Source organism: Alligator mississippiensis, chromosome 10, assembly GCF_030867095.1.
Source record: "Alligator mississippiensis isolate rAllMis1 chromosome 10, rAllMis1, whole genome shotgun sequence".
Lineage (NCBI taxonomy): Eukaryota > Metazoa > Chordata > Crocodylia > Alligatoridae > Alligator > Alligator mississippiensis.
In genome coordinates, this window is record NC_081833.1 from 13842850 (window position 1) to 13867572 (window position 24723).

At 44.0% G+C, this 24723-nt stretch overlaps 1 protein-coding gene across 13 annotated transcripts in view; it reads left to right on the forward strand.

Annotated features, from left to right (window-relative positions):
* Positions 1 to 24723, forward strand: part of ARVCF (ARVCF delta catenin family member) — a 447669-nt gene that overhangs the window by 236928 nt on the left and 186018 nt on the right. The window contains exon 1 of one of the 13 annotated variants that reach the window (XM_019486619.2): positions 17683 to 17773. The exons of the other annotated variants lie outside the window; for them this stretch is intronic. The gene's annotated coding sequence lies outside the window, so the exon portion shown is untranslated. Of the gene's footprint in view, positions 1 to 17682; positions 17774 to 24723 lie in introns of those variants that run through there. 13 annotated transcript variants of the gene reach the window in all.

Here is a 24723-nt window from a genome sequence, read left to right on the forward strand (position 1 = left end):
ATGTACAACGAGATAGCTGAAAAAGACTTTGGTCCACAGAGGTTCAAATGCCATGTGTGTATAATAAATATTCTGTACTTAAATGTGTGGGTGCATTTCTAAAATTACTGCTCTTTCAGTTTTATTGTGTCCAAAGAAACTTGGCTGATGTATTGTGCACTATGTGGATACTGTTTTGGCAGCTGGTATTGCAAAACTATTTCCTAAAGATTCTTGGGTTCTTCCCCCCCCCTTCCTGTTTTTAAGACAGACTATTTAAGGGGGGGGGGGGGTTTATTCCTCCCTGAGATCTTTGAAATCCAAGGTGTTCTTTATTTAAACACAAGTGAGTCTAAAATTGGGTTTATCATGGGTGGAAACTGAAGACAATTACGCTGTGAACTTCCTTTTATTTTAAAGATAGTGAGACATGAAAGAGTGACATTCAAAAACAACGTCTTAGTGTTTCTAGTTCCTCAGTGGCTTCCAAGGTTCATTTTCTTGGACTAACAAGGAGAAACAAGATCTTTTTCCCCTCCTCTTAACTTTGTACTTCATGCTCTGATAACCAAAAATCAAGTTTATTTTGTAGTTCATGCAGTGCATTCGAGGCAGCGGTATGTTTTTTGGAACCACTCTTGTTGGAAGTTTGTTGGTTTGAGGTAGGATACAAATGAGCCTGCTGTTTTATATGTACAGGACTGGGGGTAGTGAAGATTTGCAGTTCTGGTGCCATTGTGCTATTTTCATGCTCGCATAACTCCATGTATACCACAGGACATGCTCCTGCCAAAGCGAGGTCAGAATCTAGGCCTTTGGATTTTGCAGATGCAAACCTTGTTATAACCTGCCTTTGAATTTAGTGAAGGATTGAAACAGTTGTGACTAGTGGTGATAAAGTTGTTGGAAAAGTAAGGCGTTAAGTATATAAATGGAAGATTGCAGTGCTGAAATCTCAATTTGGGCTTGTGGTCTCTTGAGAGAAAATGCCATTCAGCACCACTGCACAGAGTTATTTCATTCTTAATTTTAATTGACATATCCCAGAATGCAGCCTTCCCTTATGAATCCTTGGAGTACAAATAGACAAGTAGGCATGTGTGACTCAGGATAGATATAGAGAGTGATATATATATATATATATATATATAGATATAGATATATAGAAACACACACATGCGCGTGCGCACACACGCACCCCTGCCCACTCTGTTTTAGATTCTAGTCATAGTTAATTTCCTTTGGACTTCAGAGTCCTTTCTAACTACCTTACAAGCACGTAGACTTATTTAAGGAAAGACTCATTCAGATTTCATAGGAAGTTGATTACCTCTTGGGATTTCAGCCGGCTTCCATCTAAATTAATGGAAGCTCTTTATTCTGCTCTGGATGTTGACTTGAAACTGGTGCTAGAATGTTACGTGGAATTGTTAGCCCCATGCCCTAGTGACAGGTGCGTCACATATAGAAAGCTTAATAATAGAAAATGTAAGTGTATATTTCGAGTTGCACAAGTGGCACCCAAGCATCACCTTTTTTTTAACAGCCTGTTCTGCAATAACATTAATTTTTCATTCCTCTTCAGGACTTGAATCGAATTGTAGTTTATAAATAAATCAGGACAGCGCTAGCAGAGCTTGGCAGTTCTAGTGCAGGTGAGGTTGGAGTGGTACAGGCATTTGTATTTCCATTTGGAGTCCTTTCTGTTAAGTGTTTATCATTCTAGTATTCCATCATCCAAAGGAACAAAATTGTTCTTTACCAGGATTATCTCAGTCACTTCTTCAGCCTTATGATTGCATTTTTGTTCCAGGTCTCTGTGCCCGGTGAGCGCTAAACTATAATAGGACATTAGGCTCTGTGTTCTCTCTCACATATTTGCAGGTACACATGCGGTGGAAGCCTTTTACTTTTTTGTTGTTTAAAAAAGCTTGTGCTTGTTTTTTATTAACCCTGTTAATAGGTGAATATACTCGTGTACATACAGATCTCAATACTGAAGAACTTGAATGTTTTGTTTTAGTTCCAACCTCGATACCCAGGCATATTTATAATGCATTGAATCAGGATTCCAGATCTGAACACTTTGGACACTTTGGGAAGTTCAGAGCTAGATTTAATTGATTCAGGCCTACATCTAGTTAGATTTTAAAAACATAAAACTGTTCCAGTGCTGTAGCTGCTCAAAATTATTCCCTGCCTGCCTTAGTATAGTATTTTTTCTAAAATCCGAATGCTAGCATCCAGGGCTCTGGAAAATGAACTCTCAAATGGTGCATGAAGCTTAAAGCTCATGACACAGAAGTCTTTTATACCAATTGTAATGTCATCTTTGGTATTTTTGTTTAGACATTTTTCACTAGTGTGTGAGTGGCTGGCAAAGAGAGATTCTTAGGACTAAAGACAATAATTGGAGTCTTCCCAGGGTTGTAACATCCTCAGATAAATTGTCTTCAGCCACCCACCATTTCCGGAAAGATAGATCAATGGTTAAATGGTTACACTAAATAGGACATGACAGCTAGAGGTCGTGACATGAGAAGTCCAAGTAGAAGTAAGTGATTATTTTTTGTCCCTGGGAATAAATGAGATGCGTATCTGTGTTTTAAAACTGAAGTAAGTGGTTTTAAATTGCTCATCATGATATTGTGGTTTGGTAGAAGAAGATTGATCAGGAAAACAAGTAGAGTAGCATGCTCTTCCTGCAGCTGCCCATCTTGTAGAGCATGTGCTTCAGAGAGTTAGTCCTTGTGTGCATTCCCTAATTAGTTGTCTCATGACAAGAGGAGCAACTCTTCTTCAGAAAGAAGCACGACATCCCCAATGGTAACAGAACAGGAACTAAGAGCGTGGACTAGGATCAGAAAGAGTTTCTGAATAAGGAATACACAAGACAAAGGCCTCAGCTTTTATTAATACAACTGTTAGGTGAGCTGTAATGTTCAAAATCCCAAACCATTAAATGCAATGTTCCAAGTGATAGTTTTAAAGTTGATCAGTAATGTCATTGTGAACATGGTCCATCGACTAAACTTCCTGTTGACTGTCTATGAAAGGGTTGGCTCTCTAGAAGCAGGCAGTACTTCCTTAAACCTTTTAATCAGAGCCGATGACAAAACTTACATGATAGTCATGCTGATGGACATGTTCCTGGAAGGCATCACCCACCATGGAAGTTCCCCACCGGTGTCTTCTGAGTAAGCAGACAAAGCTGACGTGGGCAGGCTCCACTGTATGCTGTGGAACTTGCTATTCCCTGAATGCAGCCTCTTTATGCCTAACCTTGAGGCACCTAAATACTCCTCCCCTTCTCTTGCTTGGATAGCTTATTAAAAGGAAAGATCACTGCTGGCCCTGTTTCTACTGGGAATTGTTGTTTTGAGGTTGGTGAGATGAAGGAAAGCAGCATCTTTAGCTTTGTCCTTGGTTTGTAAACCCTTGTCTCTAGGTTGGGTAATGTGCTGGAGCGATGTATCATAGGTACAAAGAGTACATGAAATCTGTGACCAGACCTTCTCATCCCGGTTTTGATCTTGTCAGATAATCGGCTTTAGCTGTTTGAATTTTCAGACGGCACGTTTAAACTTGTTTTTGTTGTATTTTAATCTGTTTATATCAGTGCTCATCGAATGCCTGGGCAGGGGTGGTGGTGTTATCAATTATTAAAGTTCAGGCTTGTTTGTTTTGCCCAGCTTCAAAGGAGAACCCTGACTACTTACCTTCTCAATTGGAGGTAGGTGTCGCACGTTTTGTTTTCAGTGTCTGGTTTTCATGCATTTCCATCTTACCCAGGCTACATGTTTCTTCCAGAAGCTTGGTGGCCTCACAAGCTGTGTACGCTGCCTAAATAGTGACACAATTTAATTTGGTCTGTTTTTAATGTAAATATACTGACTGTTACAGGTATACCTTTGAGGTCACGTGCCATAAGATTAGGGGACGTATTTTTGAGCGGAGTGTTTTGTTTTTCTTTCCTCTACACAAGGTTCGGATCCGCTGAAGGGCTGGGAAAGAACCGTGTTTATTGCATTGCAGTTCATTGTTCAGTCTTACAATATTGTATTGTCAGTGGTCAACACGACGTGCTTAAATATTTTATGAGGTCAGCGTTCCTTGCAAGCTAACTCTGCTGCTTGCTGTGCTGGTCCTGCACTGCCACACGCTCTCATTAGTAACTCAAACAGGCTTGAAATTTGTCATTTTCAGAAGATCTTGGGTTTCAGACGCATTCGATTCTCAATGTACTTTTTTTGTGAGGCTCAAGCGACAGCCACCTTGGCCTGTAATAAGAGACCCCTTTTCAGCTTCTGGTGTGGTGCAGCAATAGTGAAGGTGGAGATGGCTGCAGAGCCTGCTTTCCCTAAACCACCGTTCCAGAAGTGAGAAAGAAATGTCACAGGATCAGTACCGTGGCAAGGAAGTTTGGTGCCTGGGGCAAGCCCAGAGCAGCAGCCTGCCCTCGCCCTATGCACCCCCCTATGCTTGCCCGGGTTTGCACAGAGCAGCGGGAGCCGTCATCCCCCCCACAAACAAGCCACTCGCGGCTCCATCCTGCACTCCTCCCCGGCTGGGCAGTGCCTGTTGGCACCCCTTTGCTTCGGCACCCGGGGCGGTCACCCCGCTTACTCCCCACTTGCTACAGTACTGCACAGGATCCTCTCCCTAGAAAGCAAATCACCTATCTACCAGTCGCATGTGTTGCTTTAAGTTTTCTTCTGCTTTGGAGGCTGATTCTGTGAGATACAGCTCCCCTGCAGCAGTCACCAGAGTTCAGCCTGCGGCACCGCCCAGGATCAGGTTCCTAAATGAAGTCTCTGTTATTCCTGAAGGATGAAGCAGCTCCAAGAAAAATAAGGAACCACTTGAAACAGCCCTTTCCTGAGGCTGGGTGGAGAAAGGTCTGTTAACTTCCTCTTTACCCCTGCAAATTACCGTCCTTTTTTTGAATGTGTTTGCACTTTCTGCTTTTGGGCAGGATTCCTGGAGCACTCCTTTGGTATGTCTAGTCTGACCTGAAACAGGAGGCTCCAGACATTTTAGCAGGCAGCCTAGCACCCAACTTGTGGCCCTGGAGTTCCCAGGAGTTTGCCCATTCACCACTATTGGAGCCAGACTGGCCTGCTGCTTTTCAGAAGTAAACACTTGGGCAGTGACTGAGCTTCTCAACTGCTGCTGCTTATCTCTGAATGGCATTTATTTGTACTGGTGCATTTGCAGCACTGAGTTTCACTCTTATGTGGACCGATTGAGTGGTTATTATCTCAGTATTGTTACCCTGGAGAAAATGGGTGCAGCATTCAGTTCAGGTTTGAACCCTGGACTTTGAAGAGTCAAAACCACTGCCTTCCAAACTCATATTTAATTTTTTCCTAGACGGATTCAGTCCAGTGGATTTCAGGGTTGTACAGAGAAAGAGACCCTCTGGTTACAACCTAATAAAAGGCTGTTTAATTTAGACAAGATGTACATAGCTTCTTGTAAAATGCATGTCAGGAAGATTTGATAGTCTGAGGACTCAGGAGAAAGCATTCTAGCCTTACAGATGTGCTAAATAATCACGCTTTTGCTGTATTTATCAGTATATGAAAACAATCTTGGTATTAGAGATAGTGAATCTATGCAGGCCTGTTTCTCCTGTTTTGGAGGGGAAAATGATTTTCTGTCTTAAAAGAAACCACAAATAGTCATCACTCTTCTGCTCTGTCTTAGCAAAACTCCTTGAGGTCATTGTAATTCCATCAGTTGGTGGGATATTCAAAAGACCATGGAGTTAGGCACTGAATCCCAATAGAAATTAAGAGGGTTTGGGTGTGCACCTCCTTAGGTGCTTTTGAAAAACCTAGTTTGTATTTCAGCACAGCTTTCCAGCGCTGGCACTCACCTTCTCTGGTACTTGGGCACACTGCAGCATCGTTCCCTGGAGGCTCGCCATCCCTTCAGCTGTACGGGCGGGAATGCCTTTTGAGCAGCAATCGCAGCCTGGGTTGTTGCAGGACTATGCATACTGTATATAGTTTATGGTGGCGATTGAGAGAGCCAGCTGTGTTGTGCACTGTCTGGCATTGACTTCTGACAGGGGAGGCTTCAGCAGTGGTAGCACGATTGCTTTAGCTCTCCGGGCTTAATGGCAGAATATGCTGATGTTTTGAAGAGCTGTTTATATTTTGGCTGTTGACATGGAGGGCCACCTGTAACCAGCAGCCAGAATTTAGCACTTGTAGAAGTATATCCGCTCCTGTAGAGAGCCTTGGAAACAAGGGAAGTAGGTACCACTGGCTATTCCTCCCTACTTGTGTCTCTCTTCATGCGCTGTGAAATACCCTGCGCATCATATAGATCAGGGGTTGGGAAAGTTTGCATGCCGCAGGGTGGAACACCTCATCCGTGGCCCAGTTTGGTCTGGGTGGCTTTGGTGGGCATATCAGTGGCAGGACGACTTTCGTAGTGCCCCCGCTGGAGCCATACGACTTGGAACTGCGAGTGCTGCCACTGTTTCTCCCAGCTCCCCAGCTGCAGTGCAAGCACAGCTTAGCTTCCAGCCAGAGAGGAACTGCACTGGGGCCTGGCATCTGGAAGCTGCTTCCATGCAGCTGCTGCTGCTGGTTCCCTTCCCTTTACCCAGCCTGATCCTGGCTCAGCTCCTCTCCAGCTGGAAGCTGTGCTTGCACTGCAGCCATGGGGAGACGGAAGGAAGGACCAGAAGGCAGAGGCAGAGGCATGGGCACAGCTTCCAGATCCCCAGCCCTAGTGCTGCTCCCCTACAGCTGAGAGCTGTGCTCACACTGCAGCCTCAGGGGAGGAGGGTGGGAGGACAAAGAGAAGTGGCAGCAGCATGGGTGCTGCTTCTAAGTCCCCTGCTCTAGGAGAGCTTCTTGCTGCTCATCCCTAATGTGAGCAGTTGTAAGCAGAGCCCTGCTGCTCCACAGGCCAGATCCGGCTCATGGGCTGTATGGCGCTGAGCCCTGCTATAGAATGTGGCTTACCTAAATGCGTTGCCAGGCATGTATAGATGTGGTCAGTGTAGGATTTCTCTCTTCAAGTTCCCTAGCTTTTGGGGTTAGCTGACAATGGGTGCATCTACATGTGGTATTAATGCACTTTAAGCTTACTGCACAGTAAAATAAGGTGCAATAAGCTTTCACTGGGAGTGCATCTAGATGTGTACCCACCGTCAGCAAATTTGCTTCCAATGGGAGCAGTTCCGTGCAGGGCTACTTCTGTCCTGTTCTGGCCCTCTACAGCAGCCAGCCTCCCCCAGATGCCAGCCCTGGGCTGGCAGGGGACATTAGGGTCAAGCCTGGTCTCCAGGGGGTGTGGAGAGCTGTCCTGCCTCTGGGGCAGTTGCCTACCAGCCCTGCGCATTGACTACCAGATCAGGGCATGGGGTTGGGAAGCAAGCAGCTGCCTTTGGCAGGGGATAATTTCCTAGCACCATGCCTTGATCTGCTGGGCTGGGAAGCAGGCAGCTGCGGAGGGATGGGACAGTTTCCCTGCTTTCTGCTGCCTGGGCTGATCGGGAGCAATTTGCGTGTATTACTGCGCAGTAGCTATGGTACAGTAAATCTGCTACCTGTATCTACAGGTAGTGGCCAGTTGTGCAGTAGATTATTTTACTGCATAGTAAATGCTGCACACTTGTAGATAGTGATGGTTTACTGTGCAGTAGATTAGTCTACTGCTCAGTAAAGCATCTTGTGTAGATATACCCAATGAGCACCACTGGCAGTCTCTAATCAGAAGAGACTGGAGTAGTAGGGTCACATCTGATCAAATTGAATTGCTGTGGCAGGGTCAAATAGGAAATATTGTCTGGTTTGCCCTAGTGTTGTGCAATTTCTTCCTCAAGCTAGTGATATTGGTCTCCTTGTGGTATGAAATTCCAGCCACTTTTTCAAAAACCCATAGTAGCTGGAATGTACAGAATCAAGAATTTTGATGTCCAGTGGATTGGATTCGTCTCCGTGGTTGGCAGTAACAGCCAGGGGCTGGATTAGTGTAAAGTACATTAGGGCATAACACATGTCTAAATGAGGGGCTGTTTCTTATAAGGTGACTGTGGATGTCAGCCTGATGGCATTACAAGAAGCCATGTCAACGTTGTGGAGAAATGTGTTTAAAATGAAGGGATTAGTCGTTGAAGGCAATGGTACCAAAAGTAACCATGCACAGAGATGTAAAGCACAGTTGACACTGAGCTGGCATAAAAATTACCTAGCTTTGCAAATGCAGGTCCTGATCCTTCCATGGGATTGGCATTAGCCTAGGTTTCTGCATGCATGGATCTGATTGGGAGGATTGGGACTTTTACGAGTGTACACTCAAGCTCACGAGGTTGAAACAAGACAGGTTGCATTTGTGCAAAGTGGACTTATAATGATATTTGATGAAAGGAAGAGAACAGGGTCTGTTTGAAGAGCTGTTTTTTAAGGCCGTCCATCCCCTCTTCAAAAAAGGGAGGAAGCAGGACCCAGGAAACTACAGGCCCGTTGGTCAGTCCTGGGGAAGCTCTTTGAGAAAATTATCCCGGAGCACATCTTCGAGGGACCAGCAGGGGAGATCATGCTTAGGGGCAACCAACATGGCTTCATTCGAGGCAGGTCCTATCAGACCAACCTGGTGGCCTTCTATGACCAGGTCACAAAATCCTTAGACGCAGGTGTTGCAGTGGACGTAGTCTTTCTGGACTTTAGGAAGGCCTTCGACACTGTCTCATCCCATTCTCATTAAAAAACTAGGAAACTGTGGCATCGATGCCTACACTGTCAGATGGGTCGCAAATTGGCTGGAGGGCCGCACCCAGAGAGTGGTGGTGGATCTTCATTAGTGACTTGGACAAGGGGGTGAAAAGCACCTTGTTCAAATTCGTGGATGACACTAAGATGTGGGGAGAAGTGGGCATGCTGGAGGAGAGGGACAGGCTGTAACTAGATCTAGACAGGTTACAGGGGTGGGCGGATGAGAATAGGATGGGATTCAATACAGACAAGTACAAGGTGTTGCACCTGGGGAGGAAGAACCAGCAGCATACCTACAGCCTGGGGAACTCCCTTCTCGTCAGTGCAGAGGCAGAAAAGGATCTCGGAGTCATTATTCATTCCAAAATGAACATGGGCCGACAGTGTGGGGATGCGGTCAGGAAGGTCAACCGTACCTTGTCGTGAATCCACAGATGCATCTCAAGGATACACAGATGCAAGTCCAAGGAGGTGATCCTCCCCCTCTACGCGACACTGGTCAGGCCGCAGTTGAAGTACTGTGTCCAGTTCTGGGCGCCACACTTCAGGAGGGATGTGGACAACATGGAGAGGGTCCAGAGGAGGGCCACCCGCATGATCAGGGCAGGGCAGGCCCTACGAGGAGAGGCTACAGGACCTGAACCTGTTCAGCCTCCACAAGAGAAGGCTGAGAGGGGACCTGGTGACTGTCTACAAACTGGCCAAGGGGGACCAGCAGGTTCCCCCGAGCACTACTGGCAGTAACGAGCAATAACGGCCGTAAGTTGACTGAGAGTAGGTTCAGGCTAGACATCAGGAGGCGCTACTTCACAGTCAGGGCGGCTAGGATCTGGAACCAGCTTCCAAGGGAAGTGGTGCTCGCTCCTACCCTGGGGGTCTTCAAAAAGAGGCTAGACAATCACCTAGCCGGGGTCACTTGACCCCAGCATCCTTTCCTGCCCATGGCAGGGGGTCGGACTTGATGATCTGCTCAGGTTCTTTCTGACCCTACCTACTATGAAACTATGAAGGAGATATAGGAGTGTGGGTACCGTGATCCATTGTATGTACACATGTGTACATGCACTGGCTTTTAAAATTCATTGTTGAAAGTGTTGCTGCTCACTTGGCACAGTGAAAATGCACTTCAGAAATGAGGTCTCTTGTCAACACTATCAAATTTATTGTGACTGAGCTAAGGTAGAAATATGCTAGATAAACTAGATACAGTGCTCTGCAATGAGGAAGGAAATGAATATAACCTTGAGATTATCTAAGGGACAACCTTATTATTAAGGCTTTAGAGGAATATAACTGTTGGACCAGAGCTTTCGGACGATATATTTTTTTTTACCTTTGCTTAAAAGCACATAGAGAGGATATATCAGAAAGAGAAGGGATATATTTACCTGGGAAACTTCATAGCTTTAAACTTGGAGCAAACAGGCTCAGGTGAATATTAAGTTTATTAACAATTGGAACGTACTACCATGTATATGGCTAAGTGCAGACATTCAGTGGCATTAGAGGGAGGCTAAATCAGATCAAAATGGCTGCCCAATATCAGGTAAGTCAGAATGGGGGGGACTAGGAGGGGGGTTGGGGGCTCCAGCAGGCTGGAGGGGATTGAGGGTCCGCTGGGGGATGGAGGACAGGCATGACCCGCAGGTGGGGTAGGGGGCAGGCACAACCCATGGGTGGGTAGGGAGCCAGCATGAGCCATGGGTGGGTGAGGTCCTTGCAGCAAACCTACACCTCCATCCCTCCTGCTGCTCCCTGCACCAGCACTTACTGAGCTCCAGCAATGGGAAACGCTGATAAAAGCAGCTGTACCTGGAGTGGCTTTTGGGATGGGGGTTGAGAGGGTTGGCTGGTAGGGGGGAAAGGGGCAGCGGAGCAATAAAAGAAGGGGCAGCGGAGCAAAAAATAGCCCAGTGCAGGAGTGGGGTGGTGAAAAGAGCAACCCCAGGGCTGAGGCCAGTGGCTGGCTTTTCCCAGCCCCGGGGCTGCGCAGGGGAAGTGGACCATTTCCACGCGCTGGCTTGACCTAAGTCGAATGATTCTGATACTGCATAGATCCAGGTTGATCCAAATCGGGATCTGCAGTTCTTAAACTGGCTTGTGTGCGTGGGACTTCTGTCCAGTTACAGGTTTAGCCGGATTGCCGGTCACTGAGACCAGGTCTGTAAATGTAAGGTCGGCACCGGGATGAGCTAAGTTTAAATCAGGCAGCTATTTTGACCCTACTTTCACCTCCCCAAATACTTGTACTTAGCCCAAGTGTTCAATGTAGCTAAGAATCGCATCTCCTAGTTCACAAAGTTAGGCTTCTAAGTACCGATCTAAATTTACCTCAAATGTGTTTTGTGCGAGAGTGTGGGTGTACCATCCCACTGGGACTTCCCTTCTTTCAAATCACAGTTCGTTATTTTTGGGGGAAACTGTGTTGTGAAATTAGTAGGCATCCAGTCACTGGACTGTATTAAAGTGTCCTTTTTATCTGCCTTTGCCCATCTTGAGGGAAAACGGAAAATTCCCGTCTTTGTTCTTACTGATTGTCTTGTGCCGCTGTGAGAAAATAACACTAGCTGGAGTCTCGTTTAAGTCCTGAATATAGATGATAGTTATTCTTGCGTTCATAGTTGTTTGCAGGTATGAATGCTAAAATCCTTGGTTTTCTTAGCTGGTGCCTATCAGGTGGGAAGAGTACAGCGAGAGAAATTCATATGTATACTTATGCTTCATACTTATAAAAAGAAAGCTTATTCTCCACAATTTCAGTGGCAAAGATATTTTTCCCAGCATATTTTCGGATGCTATTTTTAGGTGATGGCCATTGGCCTGAAACCTTGAGAAATGTTGCTCTGAACAAGCCAAAAAAAATCAGCAAAATCTTAGGCGTAACCTAGAAAATCTGGAGTTTATTCCCAAATTTAGATGGTTGAAAAACTATCCAGGTTGTGTTACAAATTATGAGCTGCTGTAGAAGGCTGCTTATTTGTTTTATGTTATTTGAAGCAAAACAGAGATTGATTTTTATTTATCTTTCCAAGTCTGTCTTCTCCCCCCTATGAGATAAAAGCCTCCCTGTGGTTCTGCCTTTCAGACATAAGCTGAAGTTGATACAATCACATCTTTCTCAGTCCCTGGCTTGACTCGTCCATTATTGACTCTTGGTCATTTTTACATCTAGGTAACGCTTTCCTCTTTGAAAACTGGGCCAAGAATGTCTGATGTAAATTGTGTACTAAGTGCTGCCTGTGGAGCATATAAGATAGGAAAATCTCTGAGGGCCCTGCCACACATCCAAATGAAATCTGGATAAAAACCAGCTATAGAGTTGATACATGTTTTCAAGCACTAACTTTGTAGCTGCTTGGCTCTTGTATAGCTAGACAGTAATTTTTATAGTATGATAATTACTTTGCATGTTTGGCTGGTCTAAAGTTATTGCATGATTAACCAGTTAATTGTGATAATTACTTTGCGCTTGTGGCCAACCTTACTTTGCATGTGTGGCCGGTGTAAATTTATTGCATGATTAAGCATAAATATGACAGATCATGTGTAAATATGTGTAACATTATGTAAATTTGTGTCAATGTACAATTATGTATTGTGTAAATTTTTTACATAATATATATAACATGTAGCAGGGGCTTGAGATACCAGTTCAGCAAAGCACTTAAAATATGCTTAAGCTCCAGTGATTGGGGCCTGAATACAGGTGGCTTCTTCCTAGGGATAGAAAACGCTTTCTTTATATATGGGATGATTTATTAACTGTTTAGATAAACATACACAGTGCTAGGTTTTGCAGTGTGCCTTGTTAATATGGCTGGAAAAGATCTTAAGATTAATTTTGGTTTTTGTATTTCTCAAGCCTCTCCGCTTCACTTAGTATTAAAAGGTGTCTTCAGTTACATACAGCTTAGCTTTTACCAAATTGTCCTGCTCAAACCTACCTAACCCCACGTGTGATCTCTCCCCACATCATCCTTTCTATGAGACTTCTTTGTAACGTATTTATATTTAACAAATCATTATTGTTTGTGATGTGTATTATTGAGGTGTGTAAGAGTCTTTGTCATTGACCCATTGTGATAAGGACTGTACAAACACAATCAAAGCATATGTCCTCTGTTGTCCATCATTGTTCTTAAATGAGTCTCTCTTCTTTTTCCAACAGATGTACATATTTAGCTTTTGAAAGCTTAGATCAGGGGTTGTCAACCAGAGGTTCCCACAGCCGGTCATGTGTGTGGCTCTGTGGGCTGCTGGTATGCGGCGTGCGACTGGCTGTGTGTGAGGCCCATCAGCAGCCCATGGAGCCACCAGCCGTGGGGAAGCGGAGCGTGGCAGCGGTGGTGGTGGGTGGCGGCAGTGGCAGCCGCGTGGAAACCTCCCTCCCCCATTCTGTGTCTGGCCACTGCCACCAGAAGGGGTACATTTCTTAAAAAAAGGTTGAAAACCCCTGGCTTAGATCAAAAATAAAAATTAAATTATAGGCCAAATTGGTCAAACTTGAACGCGTTGAGTTGGGTGCCAAAATTCATATTCGGTAACTTGAATAAATATCTGAATCTCTCAAAGATGCTGGGTATGCGTATTCTGTTTTGCACCAGAAGATTTATAAGGCAAACCTTTCTATATCCCTTGACTGGTGATCCTAACTCATACATTTCCTAGCTAGGGCTTTACTAAATATTTTGCCATGTAAACCCCAGACGTATGGGAAATAGTAAACTTGTGTTTCTTTTGTGGGTGTAGGAGGAAGTTTGAGTGAGCAGCTCAAAGAAAACAATTGTAAGGCGCATCCACTTTCAGGTTTTAATAGCTGACATAGTTCGCTGTTTGTGGTCTTTTCAACCAGACTATTTACAATTTCCACATGACTAGGCTTTTGTTTTTGCTTAGGGAAATTTAATTTGACTTAATTGATTGTGAAATGGTGGTTACATTTTTATTCTATGGTTCTCTTGATCCATTTATAAGTTACAAATAAACTTTGCAGATTCTCGAGCTGATAATAGTTTGCTTTAGCCAGTCTGCTCTGAGGATCCTAAAAGGATATTTTGTTTCCTCTGTAGTTAGGAAGGCTGTCAGTTCTGCGCACACAAGATATGTAAAAGGTGTGTGTGAAGAGCGGAAAGAGGGAAGGAAAAATCCATTGCTGAATTGGGAAAATGCAGGTGGTATATTTTCTGGTTATGATTTTATTAGCATGTGAAATAGCTTTCTACTCCAACAGAGTAAGAAATAGATGCTTTGAACACCAGCCTTTTGGACTTCCTAGGAACAGGTGCAAATGAGTGAAAATGAAATACGGTGTACATCTTTCCTGTATTCTGCCTCCTTTATCTAGACTGGCAAATAAAATGAGACTATATGCTTGATAAGGTTCCTGCTTGGCTCTTTATCAGCCAGTTTAACCATTAAGAGTGACTTTTTGTCTTTCATGAGTGAGGAAATCTTGGATGTCACCATTGTCCCAGAGGCTAATGGGAACAGTTTTTGCTTCAACTTAGAAAGGAAAGTGTGTACATCTTTCAGGGCTCTTTTAAGTGTCTTTTTAAATTAAAATGGAATGTTTTATGTAGGGAGTGATGCAGATCATTTTAGCTCTAGTTTTACCAGTGTTAAAGAAAACTAGGGTACAGAACTGCTGAAGTCTTACAGAGCTAATCCAGAAAATTCAGGCTAAGAAGTCCTACTTTTGTGTTCTGTGACACTGTGAATTAAAGGGAGATTAATCTTGATTTTTCAGCCCCAAAATAGCTTTTTTTAACCCACAAAAATAATGACAAAGCATGTTTTGAAGCTAAATTCCATTTTATGTCCCTTCAGCAACTTTTTAAAAGAATAAACATGCTCAATGAAAATATATCGTTGTCATATCATAAGACATTTTCATTTCTATCAGGCAGTAGTAGCTGCTACAGAGTTCTGAAGAAGATAATGGTGGTGCTTATGTCAAGCAAAAAATTGCTAAATGCTGGTTTCTTGATGAGTCCTTCATGGTCTTGAGTATCTGTCATGTCAAGGCCATTTTGCCCCTTAAGAGACTCTATTTCATGGACCATCAACCCAGTAGGGTTTAATGGATTGCCTTTGGGATATCTGGCTCTATCAGGTCAGTGTTGATGCTTTTGTTGTGAGGTCACTGGGAGTTCAGGATGGAAACCTTTAATTTTGTACAAATGATACAGATCCATCAATCTTCATTCATTAAATAAAATGTTTCACTTCCACTATCCAAAGCTGAAATTGGATCAGAATTGCCATGGATGCATAGAACTCAGATTTTTGGCTTGCTTGTTATCCTTCTAATGTTCATATTTCTTACATTTAGATGTTCCCATGGAAAAAGTAGGGCTGATATGATAATGGAGAGCTCATACGATAATGGAGTTAAACTCATATGATAATGGAGCTATAATAATGTCAAAATTATGGAGTCCTGTAATGACAGAAAGAATGCAAGGGTCAGTGCTTTTTGTACCGTAATGGATGCTACATTTATGTATCATTTCATGCTTAGTAATAAGCTGGTACTGTTTGAGTATACTTTCATTTCCAAAGTAGTATTGTATGTGAATCTTTGTCCCAATAGTGGCGCAAACATATTGGAGCAATGACTCTGATAAGGCGTAACTCCTGGATATACAACATTTTTATACTTGCATGACCCACCTTTACACTGTAGTAAAGGAAAGGACACATGGGCTAAGTACAGATATTCAGGGGCATTAGGTGGACGTTAAATTGGTTCAAAATGACTGCCTAGTATCCAGTAAGTAGGAATGTGGGGGCTTGCAGGGGGTTTGGGGATCCAGCAGGCTAGAGTGGATCGGAGGCCTGCCAAGGAATGGGGGGGAAGTGTGACCTAGAAGGAGCGCAGGGGGCAGGTGAGACCCACCGGTGGGTTGAGGCAGGGCAGGCAAGACCCACTGGTGGGCAGGGGACAGGTGTAATCCATGGGGTTTGCTGGAGTCTAGGGGTGTCTGATGGGATCAGGGGGGTTTATGGGGTCTGTGGGGGAGCTTGGTGGGATCAGGGGCTACTTTTAACTCCCTGACCTTGCTGGGAAACCTACACCCCCATCCCTCCTGCCCCTCCTCCCCGGGGGAGGGGGGGGAGGGCATGAAAAGAGTAGCCCCACGGCTGGAACCAGTGGCTGGGTTTTCCCAGCCCCACAGCCGTGCAAGGAAAGTGTACAGAAGTTCCACGCTCCAGTTTGACATATATTGAAGAAGTTTGATACTACACTGATCCAGGTTTATCTTAAGCCAGGTTCTGCAGTTTTAGACCGGTTTGCGTGCATGGAAGTTCTGTACAGTTACGAGTTTTGGCTGATTGCCAGTCACTGAGCCTGGGTCTGGAAGTGTAAGGTCAGCACTGGGATGAGCTAAATTTAAATCAGACAGCCATTTTGGACCCGGTTTAACCTCCTCAATGTGTGTGTACTTAGCTAACCATGATGTATAGCTCCAGACTCATGTAATTTATTAAAACTGGTGTAGTGTTACCCTGGGAAAGATCTGGGGTAAATCTACAGTGCTCTAAGTTACATGGGGCCATTAGTCTGCTCAAGGAAAACAGGTTACAGGCAACCGCCACAACGCTCTTAATTGGTTCCGGAAAAACAAAGCGCTAACCAAAACAGCATTAAATGAAACCTAGTTCCCCATAGGAGTTAATGTAAATAAATATAATTGGTTCCTCACAACACAGCAGGGCTCCGGCTGGCACGTGGGAAGCAGTGGGGCCACCTGCCCACCACCACCTGCACCCTGCTCTGCGCAGTGGGAGCACCCTTCAGGGTACCCGACACTGGAACTATCTGCCGCAGCTGGATTGCTGCAGGCTCAGGATGGTTTTCATGCCCTGCGGGCGAGTGTGTGACCTGAACGGGCCATGGGCTGCAGCCCGGGGGCAGGGGCAGCTCCGCAGGCTCGGCCCCACTGCAGCCTAGAGCGGGGGACAACCCGCATGGGTCCTGCCATCCCGGGCCTTGTGCTGCTGCCACCCCTCCAGCCTGGGCCTCACGCTCATGCCCCCTGCCCACCTGCCCCTTCTTTCTGCCACCGCCACTCCTCCCCACTTGCTTGCTGGCCGTGGGCTCCTGCCTCCCCACCCTGAGCCCTGCTGGCCCTGGCCCTGGGCACTGGTGTGCAAAACAGATACATGCTATACCAGCATAAAAATGTTGTCCCACAGAGCTGGGAAAGAAGGTTTGACATACACACATATAGATATATCTTACCATTTTCACATACTTTTTTCCTGCTTCTGACTCTGTAAATCACAGTATTGAATGCTGAGATTATTACAGAGCTGTCCTGGTTTGTTGGGAGCCTCGGACCAAGCAGCGGTGATGGATGCAGACAGAAAGCACTGAGTGAACTCACTTAGTGGCCCATGTTCTCATTCATTCCCTTTGACTGCCAGAGTCAGGAACATTGCAAGAGATGGTGCTTTTGTGCTTTTGTGGCTGTGTGGGGAAGGGTCTTGAAAATCTAGACGACTTAAGACAAGGCTTGCTGTCCCCACAAATTGGGGAACTAAATTTGATTTGCAGGGCACACAGTAACATTGCAATGTCATTTTGTTACATAAAGACAGCACCGTTCATATGCTACAACTGTTTCAAAGCTCCAGCCCTGCCAGTTGGTGAACGGAGAGCTGGAGGAGTGTTTTTGGGAGGTAGTGGCTCTACGATAATTGGAGGACAAACATCATTTGGTAGTTCAACACTGTGGTTGAGCACTCGCCAGCTTTTAATTGTGGTATGCAGATCCTGCTGATGTTTCCAGAGGCATTTGGAATGGCAACAAATTATTTCGCCAAGTGTAGGAGGATCATTGTTGGGAAATGCTCCCTGTGAAATTTCTAGCATTTAAAGGGACAGAAAGAGTTCTGTATTTTTTTTATACGTGACCAAAGCTGTTCAAGTGCAGAAATGTTTCCGCTTGTTCCTGGAACTGATGGTCGCTTTCTGTTCCAGTGGGTCTGAATAATTCCAACTTCACGTTTCTCATCCGACACGAAGAGCATGTAGTGCGCATGTTGATGTAACGGTAAGGTACCTTAATTGCACTGCACTGCAGTTCTTAGAGTATGGTTACTGGCATTGTTGCCATTCACATTAATGTCTTTATTTTTCTTCTTTCTCCTGTGTCTGGAATATCTACAAAGTGCTGAGATCCTTCTGTGACATGGGGCTTTTTAGTTTATTTTTTCTGAAGGAGGAGTCTGAAAGTGAAGCTCCTGCACTGTGGGTTTTGTGTCCGTTTTTACTAAGGTGCCTTCCCTTGTTTTTTTATTAGATTTAAAACACTTGTTTAAAAAAAAAACAACCCAACAAAACCCAAAACATATTTGAGCAATTCTTAAGCAGAACAAAGACCTGGTGCCAGTTCTGCAGAGCTGGGAGTCTTACCCAGCAGGAATGTCTACCCCTGTTACTGATGAAGCCATCCAGTAGCATGTTCTTCTCAGCACCAGGTCTGGTGATGAACTGCACTGGGAGGAAAAGAGGGCAACACGTAGCAGCTACAGCAGAAGAGGTGTCACTTGCTGGCCTGAAAAGCAGTCCTAACTCTTGATTCTCCATGCGGGGGAAACATTTCAGACCTTCATGTGAAAATTCTCAGAACCTGCGAGTACAAAATGCACATGCTTGCTTTTTTGTGTTTTTTTTTTCTGCTTGTATGAGTGGCCGGAAAGTAGAAAGGGAAAACTATGCCTGGCCTTTTGCTTTCGAAATACATTGTTTTGTCCCTCTGTCAAGTTAGGTATGGGTTTTCTGCTTTTTCAGCTTCTATCCTCTGTTCAGTCTAAGGCAGTGGTTCTCAATCCTTTTTTTTTTTTTTTTTTTTTTTTAGACTCAAGGCCCCCCTCAAAAAATGCCAGCTCTTAGCTTTCACCCATTGTTTAACATCAGAAAAATACTACAAGCAATTCTTCTGTTGCAAAGAACTCAGGAAGACCACAACACGGCAGAATAGTGTTGATGCTCTGGATTCCTATTTGAATTGAGCCTCTGGGTGTGTCCCAATGAGCACACACATGTGTTTCCCTGGGGACAAAAAGCAGTGGCACGTAGTTGTGCCGCTGCTACTTGTTCCTGGGGAACTATCCTGCACGTGCACTCTGGCTCCTGGCAGATTGCCTCGATGGGGTAGGGAAGGCTGGGGCCAGCACCTGGGCAGCCTTACCTGGGCCCTGGGGGCCTCCCAGGGCTGCAGCGGCATTGATCTGGGTGCACCGAGCCTGGCTAGCAGCCAGAGTACAGCTCTGGCTGGCTAGGCTCCAGTTGCAGGAGTGCACGCTGCAGCCACGTGCACCGCCCCGTTTTGTTTTTTTTTAATCATGTTTTTTAGATACTAGGATTTCGTGGTATCTAATTTTGGCTCTGTGCTGGAAATATTTGGTGAGGAGAACCTTTTCACGTGTGCTGTATGCATTTTTCAGTGCCTCAAAAGCCTTTGAGGCACCACAAAGCTCACATTCTTGCTTGTGGGGACGTGGCCTCTGGGTTTATCCTGTGAATCACATGTAGGCATGTGCATATCTAACAGTGTTAATATTGAGTGATACCACACAACACTCTTGAGAGGATCTTGTGGCTTCACAAGGTACCGTGGCATTCTTCAGTTGAGAATTGCTGCTCTAAGTGGAATTTGCTTTGGCAGGAAGCTTTTCAGAAACCGGACTACCATGAAGGCTTCCCCTTGCTCTCCGTGAAACTGCTGTGTGGGTTATTCTTTCCTTCATTACAATGGATAGAGGGCACTATAGTCGGAGTTAAATCCTTCCTCCCCATGGAGGGAGCAAGTGAATAAGAGTCCAGCTTGGGCCAGTCAAATGTCTGTGCATGGGTGGCAGACTGACCAAAGCCTGTTCTCTCTGGGCTTAAATGCAAATAGGCAGGGTGCCCAGCAGCCCAGCTGTGGGACTGAAGGTGGCTTCAACTGCTTCCATATTATCGTTGCTTCAGCAATGATAGCAATACTTCCATCAGTCGCCTTACAGTGTTTGCGGCATGGTACAAGATGTGGCAGATGAAAAGTTGCTTGTGAGCATTGTCCAAAGAATGCAGGTGATGAAGACTTGTGGAAGAAGCCAGCATACTGAAGTGTGACCTACCTACCACTGGCAAGTCAAAATGTTTCGGGGAACCTGTAGACAACATGCACAGAAATACATTAAGTGCATGTAGAGTTTGCACCCTTCTACATAAATTTCCCGATCCTATTGCTGCCCCCACCCCGCTTTGGATTCTGCACACCTTGTCTATCATAGTTCACAAGTCTTCCATGATCCCCTAATGATGTCTTCCTTTGTCCCTCAGTTACCTGCTTAATTTTCCACTTCCCCCCCAATCAATTCATACTCTTGAATTCGTCATGCACAGGCTAGGCTTGGCCACCTTGCTTAGCAACTGCTACTGCAACTACCATTCTTGTCCCTTTCTTGGGCTCCGTTTTTAACTTCTTCTGCCTCTCCTATTGAAGGTAGACCTTGATTATTGAGGCTGGAGATGGCATATACAACCTGCATGCGTCTTTTTGTATGAGTAGGGCACCTTTTGCTGTGGTGCTTGTTTATTTTTCTAATACAAACTGAAGTTTAGAAGATGAGATTGTGCCGATTGCCTGTTCTTGCAACATTATTGTAAAATAGTTTATTGAAGATGCTATCAAAGTGCTGTCCCAACAGTGCTGATGAGTCTTTTGGCTCGAAACCTCTAACTGAATTTGAGAGAGAAATATATATATAGTGAAGATAAAGTTAACAATCCAGATGGATATAATGTTTTGTTTTCTTCCAGAACGGACACACAGGCATATCCCCTTTGGACCAGTAGTGGGAACAAGGCACAATCTCTAATGAAAGATCTTGATCCAGGAAATAACCTCCCTCAGGGGAAATGGCAAACTTTGTATCCAACTGGATTGTTCCATCTTCAAGATCATAACTGCAGATGTATTTCTCTCCTGCATGTGCATAGCTTATGTGCATGCCTCAGCAATTCAGGACGTCGTGGTAGAGAGGAATCTTCTGCAAAGCAGTGACTATCGTACTGTTACAGTACTCAGCACTGTGGTACACCAGTCTCTAAGTTAATACTCTGAGTGTAATGACTCCGAGGCAAGCAGAGAAGGCACTCAATTGGCTAGGTCCTACAGGCACTAGTTGTGGTGGGTCCTGAAATGACTTGGAATTGCGGCTAAATGAAAGGAGTTTTCTTCTGGCGTTAGCAGAGACCAAAAATACCAGAGGCCAAAACACTTGCATTTTAGAGTAAAACAACAGCAGTTCCTACTTTTCCCTTGGGAAGGCTTTGCTGTACTCCCCTACCAGTTTCCTTTGTATTTGGCTTCCCTGACGTTCCCAGTTTTATCATGAGTAAGGTTATTTCCTGGATCAAGGTCTTTCATTAGAGTCGGTGCCTTGTTCCCACTACTGGGCAGGAGAAGGGGATGTGCCTGTGTGTCCTTCCTGGAGGAAAACAAGTCAGTAATGAGGGAGCTGCTGAAAATAGTAGTTTCCTGCATAGCCAGGTCATCACAGTCTGAACTGAGATCAGAATCCTCCTCAGGCACTTTTCATCAAGGGAACAGATGCTTAAAATTTTAAGATGTCCTGTTATGAAAGAGTGGCAATAATCAGCTGATTTCACTAAGTCTGAATTTTTAACATGATTCGTTGTCTTTTGGGGACTATCTCAGAGCCATGCAAAGGAGTTCTGTCTTAAAAACAGCCTTATTTTAGAAACAGAGGTTTATTTAAATGCAATCTTTTTCTTTTTTTCTTTTAAGCCTGTAAGTCTGCCAGCTCAGCTGTAAATTTACAGATAAATATATTTCAAGCTCACGCTGCCTCTCTCCAAATATCCTGTAAAAAGGTGCGTGCGGGTTTAGGCCGCCTTCCATGCCTGTGTTTCTCCTTGTCATATTTGCACCACTTCCTGTCAATTTCATGCTTAGCTATGGTATGAAACAGACCAGACGGGGAGAGGCAGATTGAATGTAAAAGTTGATTTATTATCTTTTAAGGATACTGAAAAATGCCTATCAAGTGCACTCTGCTGGTTGCAAACTTTAGAGCATTATTTACATGACGAGCCCCTTTTTTCAGCCCTAGCATTGTGTCTGATGTGTCTCATGAGTAACTACAAGATTTCTAAAAAATGTGTTCTCACCTATAGTCTTCCGTGAAGTTTCCATGAATATTTTTCTCCCAGAGAAGCGTGTCATGATTAATTCAAAGATACGGTCTCAATATTGTGTTTTGGGCCTTCATAATAAACTTCATTGATTGTTTGAAATTGATTAGTTAGGGTGCTGTTCATGGATAATGGCATGTCAGCTTAATGCATATTCTAATGCTCTTGGCTAGGGTTGAATGGAAGTTACTCAACTGAGAATTTCCCAGTGACACAAGAGCCTCAAAGTTGGCATTGTGAAGTGTGTGTGTTAGACTGAAAAGGCTTTACTGGAATACAACAAAAAGACAACGTTTTTGGCAAAAAAATGAGCTTTAATTGTTTTACACATAGGTGACTCAGAAGCTTGGAAAACGTATTACCTAAGGACTATTAGGGCATCCTTTCTGAATCACTGTGGTGAATAATTTATTCTTACCCTGTACAAATATTCAGTCCAATAAGCACAAAAAAGACCTCGAATGCATTTTTATGCTTGCCTAGAGATTCCACAGCTATCATTGATGCAATGGTGATGACACACAGATTTTCTAGAATGGGCAAACAGCATCCACACATAGGATGCGCACTCCCCCAACGGTGAAATTTTAATGAGCGAAATAACAAGGAGCAGGCAACTGTGGAGATGGGAAGAAGACTAGAAAAAAACCCTTGTCCATTGCACCATCCAGAACAACATGTAGGAAATGGTATAAGCAAACAAATGGATTGGGCAAGCCAAAATGACAGCTGGTGCAGAATGTTTTGTTGCAGGATTCAAGTCAACAGCAAGAGAAGGGAGCATGTCATGAAGAGATGAAACAGGAGTTAAATGCAATGCTCATCCACCACTGTTTCCCTATCTGATCTGAGGGGGGAGGGCTGTGAATCAAGAACCGGACTCATTAGCAGTCCGTGTGCGCACGAAATCTCTTAAGTCAGTCATCATCATCACAGACAACTGATGACCCTTTGCATAAATATCTCTACTTCTCGCAAGGCTTTATTTCACAGTTTGACCTAATTGTCTTATAGGAAGGACATTTCAGATGCAGCATATTTAGTAAAATGTGTGACCTGGTGGAGGTTTACTGATTTGTGGCACGGTACTCTTCTTCACTAGTTATTGATACTTAGGCTAAAGTCATTTATTTGCAGCTTCCATTTAAACAAAGTAAAATTGAGATACTGATGGAGGAAAGTATTGTTCAAGCCTCATAGACGACTGGATGTTAATATACTTGGCAAAAATACGATTGCCACCATGTCGGCTGGGTTGCTAGTTTGGAAATGGCAGTATTGTTTATTCAAAATTTATATTAAATCATTAAATAGTCAAACACTGTATAAACGTACGTTGATGTGACAAAAGAGTATCTGTGTGTGTTATATAGCTCTAATGCTTCTGATGTGGATGTCTCTTAAGATATGTATGAAATGATTGCACATCTTCCTTTGTAGGGCTAGCAGACTTTTTTCTAAAAGAGAGCAAGAGAGCTGTATTATTGTCCCTGACTTTATTATTTTTGCCAACATTGTTTAAAATGTTGTGTTTTCTTTTGTATCCTTCTGTGGTCAGAATGTTTGTTCCCTTCATTATGGCCTTTCCATTTCCTGCCTTTTGCTAGGCACTATACACTACTTGTAGGACTTGCCTTCAAAGTAAATACCCTTGCTAAATAAAGATGTAAGATCATGATTCCCAGAAAGATTGGAGGGTTTTGAAAAGGAAGATGAATCAGTTTGAGTTTCATTGACTAATCAGTTGTATATCTAAAACTCCCTCCTTTTTCCTTCTGTCTTGTACATTTCCACATGCCTTCATACTGATGTAAAGACTAGTTGCTACTGGACAGAGTTCTCTGCAGATCTGAGTCACTAGTGTTGGTTTCCTGCTCAGCCTGACCTTGCCTGAAAACCCCAGCCCCTGATGCTTTTGCAAAGCAGTCCTGTGCATCAAACATCCAAACCAGCCACACAAAGGGAAATGAGAAAGATCTCCCCTTATCTTTTTAGGCCATGCTGGAAGATGCTACTTTGCACCACAGCATTCTTCCAAAGGTCCAGAGTGGAAGAGAAATCAAATTACAGCCCATTCTTCAAGTTGGACTACTAATTTAGCCCTCCGTATTGGACAGCTTGGTTGATCCTAGAGTAGAACCAAGAGTGGAGTTACGCCATCTTGGGAGACTGTACTTCTGTTTATAATCCTTGTATAGCACTTGGTTGCTACAGTAGGTGCTTTAGATGTGATTTCCAACAGCCTATGACACTTACGGGTGTCAAATACCATATTTATCTAGTTAAAATTAATAGTGTTGTTCTCTCTGTCAAGTCACTTGGTATGGGGTAGATGACTATACAGAGTGATAGGCAATAGAGAATTGTAAAATCCCTATAAGTATTTAGGGATTTTCTTTTTGGTTCATGTTTGCTATATACATAGGCCCTTTCTTGTGTTCTCCTCGAGTTTTCATTAACTAAGGATGCTGCATTTAATTTTATCACTGGACCTGGAGGTTGGTGGATGTACATGAAGCCTGCTAACTTTCAGAGGATGAACATTTTTTGGCTGCATCTTTGCATTTCACAAAAAAGTTTATGGGCGCAGGGCTTCTGTTTCTTTGCAGGCATACATAACTCTAGTTTTAGAGCGTCATTATATGGTTTATAGAAGAACATGCTGTTCTGATCAAGAATAGGATTTTTTCGGCTTTAGCGTGTTGTTGCCAGATCCTTTCCATTCAGATGATGTTAAATTTTTTTATGGTTTAATTTGGTTAATTTCCCATTCTCTTGACATGCTGATTTATCCCT